The sequence below is a fragment of the Microtus pennsylvanicus genome, chromosome Y, assembly GCF_037038515.1.
Source record: "Microtus pennsylvanicus isolate mMicPen1 chromosome Y, mMicPen1.hap1, whole genome shotgun sequence".
NCBI classification, from domain to species: domain Eukaryota; kingdom Metazoa; phylum Chordata; class Mammalia; order Rodentia; family Cricetidae; genus Microtus; species Microtus pennsylvanicus.
Genome location: NC_134602.1, coordinates 37,752,179 through 37,763,104, shown reverse-complemented (window position 1 = coordinate 37,763,104; position 10,926 = coordinate 37,752,179).

Sequence of the window (10,926 nt, the reverse complement as noted above, 5' to 3'; positions counted from 1 at the left end):
GGAAGTCAGTGTTTCGGTTTCTCAGGAAATTCGGGATCAACCTACCCCTGGACCCAGCAATACCACTCTTGGGAATTTACCCAAGAGATGCTCTATCACATGTCAAAAGCATTTGTTCAACTATGTTCATAGCAGTATTATTTGTAATAGCCAGAACCTGGAAACAACCTAGATGCCCTTCAATGGAAGAATGGATGAAGAAAGTATGGAATATATACACACTAGAGTACTACGCTGCGGTAAAAAACAATGACTTCTCGAATTTTGCATGCAAATGGATGGAAATAGAAAGCACTATCCTGAGTGAGGTATCCCAGACCCAAAAAGAAGAACATGGGATGTACTCACTCATAATTGGTTTCTAGCCATAAATAGGGGTCACAGAATCTACAATTGGCGAACCTAAAGAAGCTAAGTAAGAAGGTGATCACAAGGAAAAACATATCGTTATCCTCTTGGATAAGGGAAGTAGACAAAATTGCCGGGGAGAAAAGTGGGATCTTGGGGGTGGGGTGGGAAGGGGATAAGGGGAGATGGGGAGAGAAAAGGTAGAAGGGAAGGAGGGGTGACTTGGGGAAATAGGAGGATCGGGATAAAGGAAGGTTGGATAGGGGAGCACGTAACCACAATTCTTAGTTAAGGGACCCACTTTAGGGTGGGCAGGAGAATTGACCCTAGAGGGGCTCCCAGGTGCCCAAGCTGAGGTCCCCAGTTAGTTCCTTGGGCAGCTGAGGATAGGGAACCTGAAATGACCCCATCCTAGCGCAATACTGATGAATATCTTGCATATCATCTTAGAACTTTCATCTGGTGATGGATGGAGATAGAGACAGAGACCCACACTGGAGCACTGGACTGAGCTCCCAAGGTCCCAACGAGGAGCAGAAGGAGGGAGAACATGAGCAAAGAAGTCGGGACCACGAGGGGTGCACCCACCCACTGAGACAGTGGAGCTGATCTACTGGGAGCTCACCAAGGCCAGCTGGACTATTACCAAAAAAAGCATGGGATAAAACTGAACTCTCTGATCATGACGAACAATGAGGGCTGATGATACGCCAAGGACAATGGCACGCAGTTTTGATCCTACGCAATCTGCTGGCTTGGTGGGAGCCTAGCCAGTTTGGATGTTCACCTTCCTAGATATGGACGGAGGGGGGAGGACCTTGGACTTACCACAGGGCAGGGAACCCTGACTGCTCTTTGGACTGGAGAGGGAGGGGGAGAGGAGTGGGGGGAAGGGGAGAGGGGTGGGAGGAGGGGGAGAAGAGTGGGAGGAGGGGGAGAAGAGTGGGAGGAGGGGGAGGGAAAGGGGAGGCTGGGAGGAGGTGGAAATTTGTTTTTTTTCTTTATTCTTTTATCAATAAAAAAAAATAATCAAAAAAAAAAAAATTTGAGAATTTCACTTTAACAGTTCTTCAACAAATCATAGACATAGATATGGAAGTCATTATCAAACTTGATGAAATACACAGAAGGTTTGTTGGGAACTTGGCAAATAATTTTACCTATCTCTTGGGTTCCATCTTTTTTGTTGTACTGCACTCTTTTGCCCTCCAAGGAATCCCTGCCTAATTCCAAAGTCACCTCTACTGGAGGACATTCAGGCGTGATGTGGAGGTTGCCTTCAATGGAATCATCATGATGGTGGTAAAGGTACAGGACCGGATCATTCTCGTTGACAATGTAGAAACAGGTCGTTATGGTCTGCACCTCATCTGGGACCATGCCACTCCACTCTTCCTTAGAGCCTGGCATGATGTGGAGGTTGCCTTCCAGGTAGTCATCCAGGAGGTGGTAAATGTACAAGACCGGATCTTTCTTGTAGGTAATATAAAACCAGGTCTTCATGATTGGCACCTCTTCTAGGACCATCCCGTTCCAGTCATTCTTAGAGCCATTTGTGCCCATGAATGTATGTTTCACTGCTCTGCCAACTATGGTGTTTGAGAGATGAGTGTCTGTCACCTGAGGAAATGGCTGAAAATAATGGGGCAGGCAGTGTTGAAATGAATAGTTTTGTGTTGTTATTTCTGAGTATAAACTTACAAGGCAGCCCAATGGGGATGCAGCCCTGCTGCTCAAATTTCTACAATCAAGGAGGAAATGGAAGAAGGGAAGAAAGAAGAGAGAGAGACAAGGAAGAATGGATGGATTCAATCATTCATTGGAAAAATGAGTGAACCAATGAATGAGGATACCTAGTAGGAAAAAATGTGCTGCATTCCCTCAGAGAGTCAGGTCAAATTAAGGATTGACAAGGTTTTCCACTAAGGAGGAGGCTTATTCCATTTTACCTTCTTTGTGCTCCAGGCCCACCCACAAAAGTGATGATGAGGACGGGGAGAAGAAGAGGAGAGGGTGTACCAGAATTCCCTGGTACAATTTCTCACCCAAATTGTAGCCAAATCACCTGACCTGGGACAGCTGGTCTACATGCTGGACCCTAACTCCCAGTTTGACAACTCTAACATTTTAACCAAGTTTGTGAAGATGAAGGAACCAACAATAGCCCAGTTACAGGATGGCAGGTTCCTTACAGGATGTGAGTCAGACATCAGTACCATACTGGTATTTGGCGGTTTGATGGGTGTGTGGGGTCTTTGCCAGACTCCACCTAGCATCATGGATTCCCTACTTTACTGATATTATGGAGTTTGGTGCATTCATCATATGTGTGCATGTCACACACTAGTGGGCATCATATGTACATGTTTATACTGTGTGTGGGTGAGTGTGTTCATGAGTTTTATAGCCCAAGTACTACAGAACATGATCAATGAAAGGGAACACTGTTTTCCAGATATGGCAGGGCAATTATTTAAATGAACTGACAAGGGTTGGATGGCATGGATAAGACCTATGAGAGTTCAAGGCATACCGAATCCAGGCATGACAAAGTAGGTGGCAGACAGAATTCTGGCAAAACTAAGTAGGTAGCTTGATGTCCAACTTACTGGAGAAGAGCAACTGAGCGGAGACACTTTTCACTAAGCAACATGCTCTTATGGAGTTCAAACATCCTTTGACTTACAGCCAGTACGAATTAAACCATTCATCAAATGAAACCTAATTTTCTCTGATTTTGAGTATACATTTGTGTCCCTTCCTGATTAATCTACTCTTTATCCTCTTAAGTCCATATACCTCACGCTGATATCGGTCACATCTTTCCATTTGACATGGTTTTCCCTCAAGCTTCATACCGCCCCGAGATCATACAACTTTTTGTCCCCTCTCCACTGCTTCCTTGACAGCCATCTTGTCCTTTACCACACCACGCATCCCCAGTCCTTTACTCCCCAAGGGGAAAAGACCATAAATCCTGCTTTGTTTTGAGGCATGTATTTCTGTGATGCCCCATCCACCAAACACAATCCATCATTGACCAAATAACACAACATGTTAACAAATTTTTATTCTTTGAGAAAGAATAATCCATTGGAAAAGATACCAGGATTCATAGAAGACCTGAGGTATCTCTGAAAAAACACATTCCCAAGGAGAGAATTAAGTCTGCCCCTCAAAATTTGAGAATTTCACTTTAACAGATCTTCACTAAATCATAGACATAGATATGGAAGTCATTATCAAACTTGATGAAATACACAGAAGGTTTGTTGGGAACTTGGCAAATAATTTTACCTATCTCTTGGGTTCCATATTTTTTTCTTGTACTGCACTCTTTTGCCCTGCAAGGAATCCCTGCCTAATTCCAAAGTCACCTCTACTGGAGGACATTCAGGCGTGATGTGGAGGATGCCTTCAATGGAATCATCATGATGGTGGTAAAGGTACAGGACCGGATCATTCTCGTTGACAATATAGAAACAGGTCGTTATCGTCTGCACCTCATCTGGGACCACGCCACTCCACTCTTCCTTAGAGCCTGGCATGATGTGGAGGTTGCCTTCCAGGTAGTCATCCAGGAGGTGGTAAATGTACAAGACCGGATCTTTCTTGTAGGTAATATAAAACCAGGTCTTCATGATTGGCACCTCTTCTAGGACCATCCCGTTCCAGTCATTCTTAGAGCCATTTGTGCCCATGAATGTATGTTTCACTGCTCTGCCAACTATGGTGTTTGAGAGATGAGTGTCTGTCACCTGAGGAAATGGCACATTATTAGGCAGGATCTTCAGGTTTAAAATCCTTTCATCACTATGAAGCTCCAAGCCATAGACACAATCAATCCCATCATATTTCAACAAATAGAGAGAGGGATATGTTGGCAGTTGATCTAGAATGATGGCTTTCCAATGGGTGACTGGTTCATTGGCTTCCTTCCAGCCATGAGAAAGTCTGCGGCCAATAATATTCTCCAGGGCCTCAAAAGGCTTACTAAGTTTTTGCTTCTGGAGCGATGGCCCATTCTTCTTCTGGAGATGTGGCATGCAACTCATACTAAGAGGCATCTTCATCATGGCGGGAGACTTTCTGAGATAGGCCACAGCACTCCTGTTCCACTGTCTCTTGGCTCTGTTTCTGTGCTTGGGCTTCATAGCTGCCAATATCTGCATAGGAAGAACTCTTCAGTTTAAATCAGACACAAAGTGGTTTCCTCCACCATAAGTGCCTGCAAGGATAAGAAGGTGAGGATGTGAGGTCAAGGCTCTTTTTAGGAATAACTTTGGAGCAGGTGAAAAAGGCAGGGCTGAATAGATTTGGATACCTAAATGGAATATGTTCTTAAGAAATTAATAGGAAAAGTATCAAACTCTTGTCTACAGCTCAGTATATGTGTATCAGAGACATATTCCTGCTGCCAAATGCAATTGACCTCTACTGAGAAACCTACTTCCTGACTTACTATATCAATGAGAGAGGAAGCTATGCCTATACCTAAAGTGAGAAAGAAATATCTGAACAGATGGCAAAGAATTCAAAGAACAGCCACTCCTCTCCTTACCACTCAAGCTACTGGTTAGTTGGCTGATCTATAACCACCTGCCCAAAGTCATGGCACTCCAGTCCACTGGCTCTCTCTATTGTGTCTCCTGATCCAGATCCAGGTTGATTACATAAAGATATTCTGTATCTTCATTAGAGAAGTGAGTACTGTGAGTCAAACTGCCAAAAGAAAGAAACATTTCTGCAAATAACGAAAGCTTAACTTCTTCCTTTCCAATACAAATACCCTTGATCTCTTTATGTTGTCTTATTGCTATTGCTAGAACTTCAAGCACTATATTGAAGAGGTATGGAGAGAGTGGACATCCTTGTCGTGTTCCTGATTTTAGTGGGATGGCTTTGAGTTTTTCTCCGTTCAATTTAATGTTAGCTGTTGGCTTGCTGTAAATAGCTTTTATTATATTTAAGTAGGATCCTTGCATCCCTATTCTCTCCAAGACCTTTATCATGAAGGGGTGTTGAACTTTGTCGAATGCTTTTTCAGCATCTAATGAAATGATCATATGATTTTTTTCTTTCAGTTTATTTATATGGTGGATTACATTGATAGATTTTCATATGTTGAACCAGCCCTGCATCTCTGGGATGAAGCCTACTTGATCATAATGGATAATTTTTCTAATGTGTTCTTGGATTCGTTTTGCCAGTATTTTGTTGAGGATTTTTGCGTCGATGTTCATGAGTGTGATTGGCCTGTAATTCTCCTTCCTGGTTGAATCTTTGTGTGGTTTTGGTATCAAAGTAACTGTAGCTTCATAGAAGGAGACAAAAGTATATGCTCAACTATGTTCATGGCAGCATTGTTTGTAATAGCCAGAACCTGGAAACAACCTAGATGCCCTTCAACGGAAGAATGGATGAAGAAAGTATGGAATATGTACATATTAGAGTATTACTCAGCAGTAAAAAACAAGGACTTCTTGAATTTTGCATACAAATGGATGGAAATAGAAAACACTATCCTGAGTGAGGTAAGCCAGACCCAAAAAGAGAAACATGGGATGTACTCACTCATATTTGGTTTCTAGCCATAAATAAAGGACATTGGGCTTATAATGCATGTTCCTAGAGAAGCTAAGTAAGAAGGTGAACCCAAAGACAAACACATAGGCATCCTCATGAATATTAACCTTCATCAGGCTATGAAAGGAGACAGAGACAAAGGAGCACGGGACAAAAATCTCAAGGTCCAAAACAGGAGCAGAAGGAGACGGAGCACGAGCAAGGAACTCAGGACACGAGGGGTGCATCCACACTCTGAGACAATGGGGATGTTATATCAGAAACTCACCAAGGCCAGCTGGCCTGGGTCTGAAAAAGCAGGGGATAAATCCGGACTGGCTGAACATAGAGTACAATGAGGAATACTGAGAACTCAAGAACAATCGCAGAGGGTTTTTGATCCTACTGCAGGTACTGGCTTTGGGGGAGCCTAGGCAGTATGGATGCTACCTTAGGAGACCTGGATAGAGGTGGGCGGTCCTTGGGCTTCCCACAGGTCAGGGAACCCTGATTGCTCTTCGAGCAGATGAGGGAGGGTGACTTGATCGGGGAAGGGGGAGGGTAATGGGAGGCGGATGCGGGGAGGAGGCAGAAATCCTTAATAAATAAATAAATTAAATAAAAAAAATAAATGATATACCACTATAATTCTTCCCCTATTGTTCTTGTAACACTGAAAAAAAAATAAATAATGGAAATCCAAAAAAAAAAGAAAAGAAAGAAACATTAATCTGTGCAACAGCATCTATTAGAAATAATTATCTTTTAAAACACATATGGACAAAGAGGATCTTTGCCATTTAAGTGGACTGAGGAATTGGACAATTTTAGCAAAGAAAGAGTGGGGAGAATACCTGACATTAACCGTCCCCCAGCTATCAAATATAGGAGCTGTTAACGACATAAATTTTGGACCCAGAGCAGATTTGAAAGAAACCTTTCTTTGACTACAGAGGTCCTAGTTGCTTCCTAAACATATTTACCAAAAGAAAATAACTTGGCTCTCTAGATTCCAACTTCTGGAAATTCGGTTTAACCGTTGTGGAGCCCAAGAGCTGAACTGACCTCCTCAGCCACCGTGAAGATAGTAAGCCCACCTTCACAGAAGACTAGTGCTTCATGTGGAACAGAGTTGCCACCCCCAACCAAAGCTTTGTGACATCATCAAGGCTCTACTTATGTCATAAAACTCCTCCTAGCCAGGTTTCTTCCCTACTAACCCCCAGAAATATCCAGCATACAGGACCTAAAATGCTGCTCATACAGCCCCATGAAGACCCAAAATAAAAACCCCAATCTTCTTCCCAATTACTTGAGTCATATTTTCCAAGTAACTCAACCCCTTTATGTGTGTTTTTTTTTTTCTGTAAAATAATTTTTGGTCTGAGTCAACAACTCACATGAATGTTTTTTTTTTCCTAGCTCCAATGTCCTCATTGGTTATTTTCTATTGATTTTTCCATTACTTCATAATAATAATTATCAAACTTTCCACTTTTCTTCCTCCTCCCACATTCTTCTTGCTCCGCAAATAAACCTCTCCACTCAAACACCAGTCCAAATAGAGGGCAGGGTACTTTGAGCTGTGGGAAGTCCAAGCCCACCCTTCATCCATCCAGATTTAGCAAGGTATGCATCCACAAAAAATATGATCACAAAAAGCCAGTGTATGATATGCAGACAATTGCAAGTGCCATTATCTTTGGCTTCTCCGTCTGCCACAATTGTCAGCCACATTCAGAGCTTCCAGTTTGATCCCATGTTCTTTCATTCCCAGGTCACTGGATTAGTTGAAATCCCCTTAGTTCGGGCACAGTGTCTCATAGTGTGGACCAAGCCCTTATATTCCTGACATCCTTGCTCTTTTTCTCCATCCATCTGCTCTTCCACTGGAGCTTGGAAGCTCCATCTAGTTTTATGATTTTGATCTCCATCATTTGCCAAACAAAAGTTCCATGGTGGTTTTCAAGATAGTCAGTCATCAGTCTGACTATGGGACAAGGCACACATAGTTCCTAGGGATATGTCACAGTGTGGTCAACTTCTTCTCCCTGCTTAAGTACCTAGAGAGGGTCACCCTATGGCCTTCTGAGAACCACTCGAGAGATATCGATCTTGACATCCCCAGAATGGCCCCATAAATTGAGATATCATCAGTGTATGTGCATTAACTTTTGTGTGCTTGTGTGTGTGTATTTAAATCACAATAACAAATGGATTGTAATATTGAAGTTTCTTCTCATCTTGAGAAGAATATTTGCTACAGAAACACTCTCACAGTAATAGTGAGAGTGTAAACTATCTAAGAAAGGAGAAATAACTGGAGGAATCCCCCAGGAGTTAGGCTCAGTGTCCCAGGAATTACGCCCAAGGAAAGTCAATGAACTCAGTGATGGAAGATAAAACCCAGCCTAAATAAAACCCTAAATCATTTAGGTGGAACATGAGATACTCTTACAACAGTTACAAGAGGTCTAAAATGCCTGGACTGGAACATAAGGGGAACACAATGACGTGGAGCTGAGAGTGCATGGCAAAACTGATTGGATCTGGCAAAAATTATGTAAGCATACCAAGGAAACCACCAGTGGGACAAAACCCTAAGAAATCTGTATGACAACATATCATGTTGAACATAATGAGATTTATAGACAAAGGAAAGATCTTAATTATGTCACTGTCACACAGGTGATGATGAACCAGTTCCATCGGTGTTTAAGATAACCTGTCAATTCTGTCTAGCCAGTTACAAGGAAATTTGCATAATTGCACAGATTAACTATCAGCATCATTTACTGCACAATCAAAGGCAAAGCAAAGAAATCATAGACATGTTGTTGAATGCTGATGATGTTATTGGGAGTTTTGATGGGTTTTTTTCTCAAAGGGAAATCATCGGTGACTCTCATGCATGAAGCAGATCCTTTCTCTGTGATGTTTCCTGAATAGCCACTGAGATACCAGCCCATTGAGTTGTGGTCTCTCTCTCTTTTGAAAAGCAACTTCTACCTTCAGCTTGATCTCTTGCTTGAGCTTCCCTTCCGGCTACTAGGCTCCTTTTCTGATCCTGCAGAGGGCAGCTTCCCTTCCGGCTATAGGCTCCTTTTCTGATCCTGCAGAGGGCTTTTGTCAGGGATTGTGATCTCTAAGTTTTTCCCCTTTCAAGAACTAATCATTCTATTAATCACAATTCTAAACTGCTGTGGGAGTTTGTTTGTGACTTATGCCTTCACATGTGATACAAGCGACCTGTGTGTATAGGGTCTTCTCTCTGTTCATGTGGTTAAGGCATGGCAGCAGGAGTAGATGGCTGCTCATTCTCTGTGAGGAAATCAGTAAACAGTGGGCACCAAGTACAAGGATGTCCTGAAATATTAAGTCTTGTCCTTTCAAGGCCCCAAAGCCTCCAGCTAGGTTCAGGGTCACGACAATCTCCAAAACCCACCGAGCATGAAGTATTCAGAACCAGAAGCCTGTGTGTGCCATATCACATAAATTCATCGTGAGTACACCAATCTGTTTTTTTTTAATTCTAAATTATTTTGTCCCATCAGAACGATCTATATTACCAATTAACCAAATTTGCTGCATCTTTGGTGTCCTAGAATTGCTTTAAATTGTTGCTGGGACAGTCTTACAAACCTTCCTGTGCTGTTATGAGACCTTAAGGGGACAGCACTTATTTCAGAAATCAAAGGCAGTTGGGTTCAATCCTACGGTTAGCTTTTAGCTAGACACTGGAAGGATGGATTTGACTAAGAAAGGGAGACAGCATACATGGAGGCAGGTAACCTTTTTTTTGCAAAATGACCCATTTTTAGGCCTTACTTCAGGCTCTTCTCTTCTCCTAATCTTGGTTTTTTTATTAGTTTAGGAGAAGAATTAAAACTCCATTTACAGTATCTGTGAACCCGAATGAGTTAAGTATGTGTGACCAACTTGATGTCTGCCTGTCTGTCAACAGGGCCAGAGTTCAGGGGCATCTGATGCATAGCACAGGAATGTCAGCCATCAATCTCTGGTCCACCTAACTCTACAGCATTAGAGTTGTCATGGTTGCTCATGTGATCTTCCTCATATGATCTCCATCCACAGAGATGTCAGAAAAATCCTCCCCTGAGAGTGCAAGTTCTTTACAAATGAAAGATTATACAACAGAAGACACATGGGAGATTTATATGGGCAAGCTGTTGAAAGGATAAAGTGACAGAAGAAGTTTATTGATTAATTAAAGAAAGAATCCACTTCAGCTGATAGGTTAGAACATAGGTAGGTGGAGTAAACAAAATAGAATGCCGGGAGGAAGAGGTAGTGAGCTCAGAGAAGCCATGCTCCCCTCTCCCCGGCAGATGCCATAGCTCTGCCCTCTGAGGCAGATGTCGATGCAGCCAGCCACCATGTCAGACATGCTGAATTTTTCCTGGTAAGTGCACCTCGTTATACTACACTGATTATTAGAAATGGGTTAAAATGCTGAATCTAATGGGCCAGCAGTGTTTAAAAGAATACAGTTTTTGTGTATTTATTTCAGGCATAACCTTCATGCGGCCGTGGTGCCGGGGACACAGCCTCGCTGCTCAAATAACTACAGAATGGCTTGCAGCCTAGTGGACAACTGAATCCACTGAAAGCCTGAGAAAGCTTGGGAAAGAGTAAAGCATGTTTTCTTGTTAGCAGCGATTTCTCTGACTGCTCTGCTTGCTAGAAGAAAGCAAGGGCTCTCATCTAAAAGAGGCTTGCTGACTCAGCTTCAGCTGCAAAACCCTGCAGCCCTTAAGAGGTCCTGCCACAAAACATTTAAATGGTGTTGATAAAAGCCAACTGAATGCTTGTATGTTTTCAGCAGTAGCAGGAAAAAAAAACTGTGTTGTTTTAAAATGCCGGCATTCTGGGCCATCCTGCCTGGGCAAACTCTGACTGTTTGAGGAAGGAGGGCCAGCTACAGAAAGAGGGCTTGAGTGTTGTCTGTTGCAGCCTCTTTGATGGCAAGGACCTTGAAACACTGTAGACTTG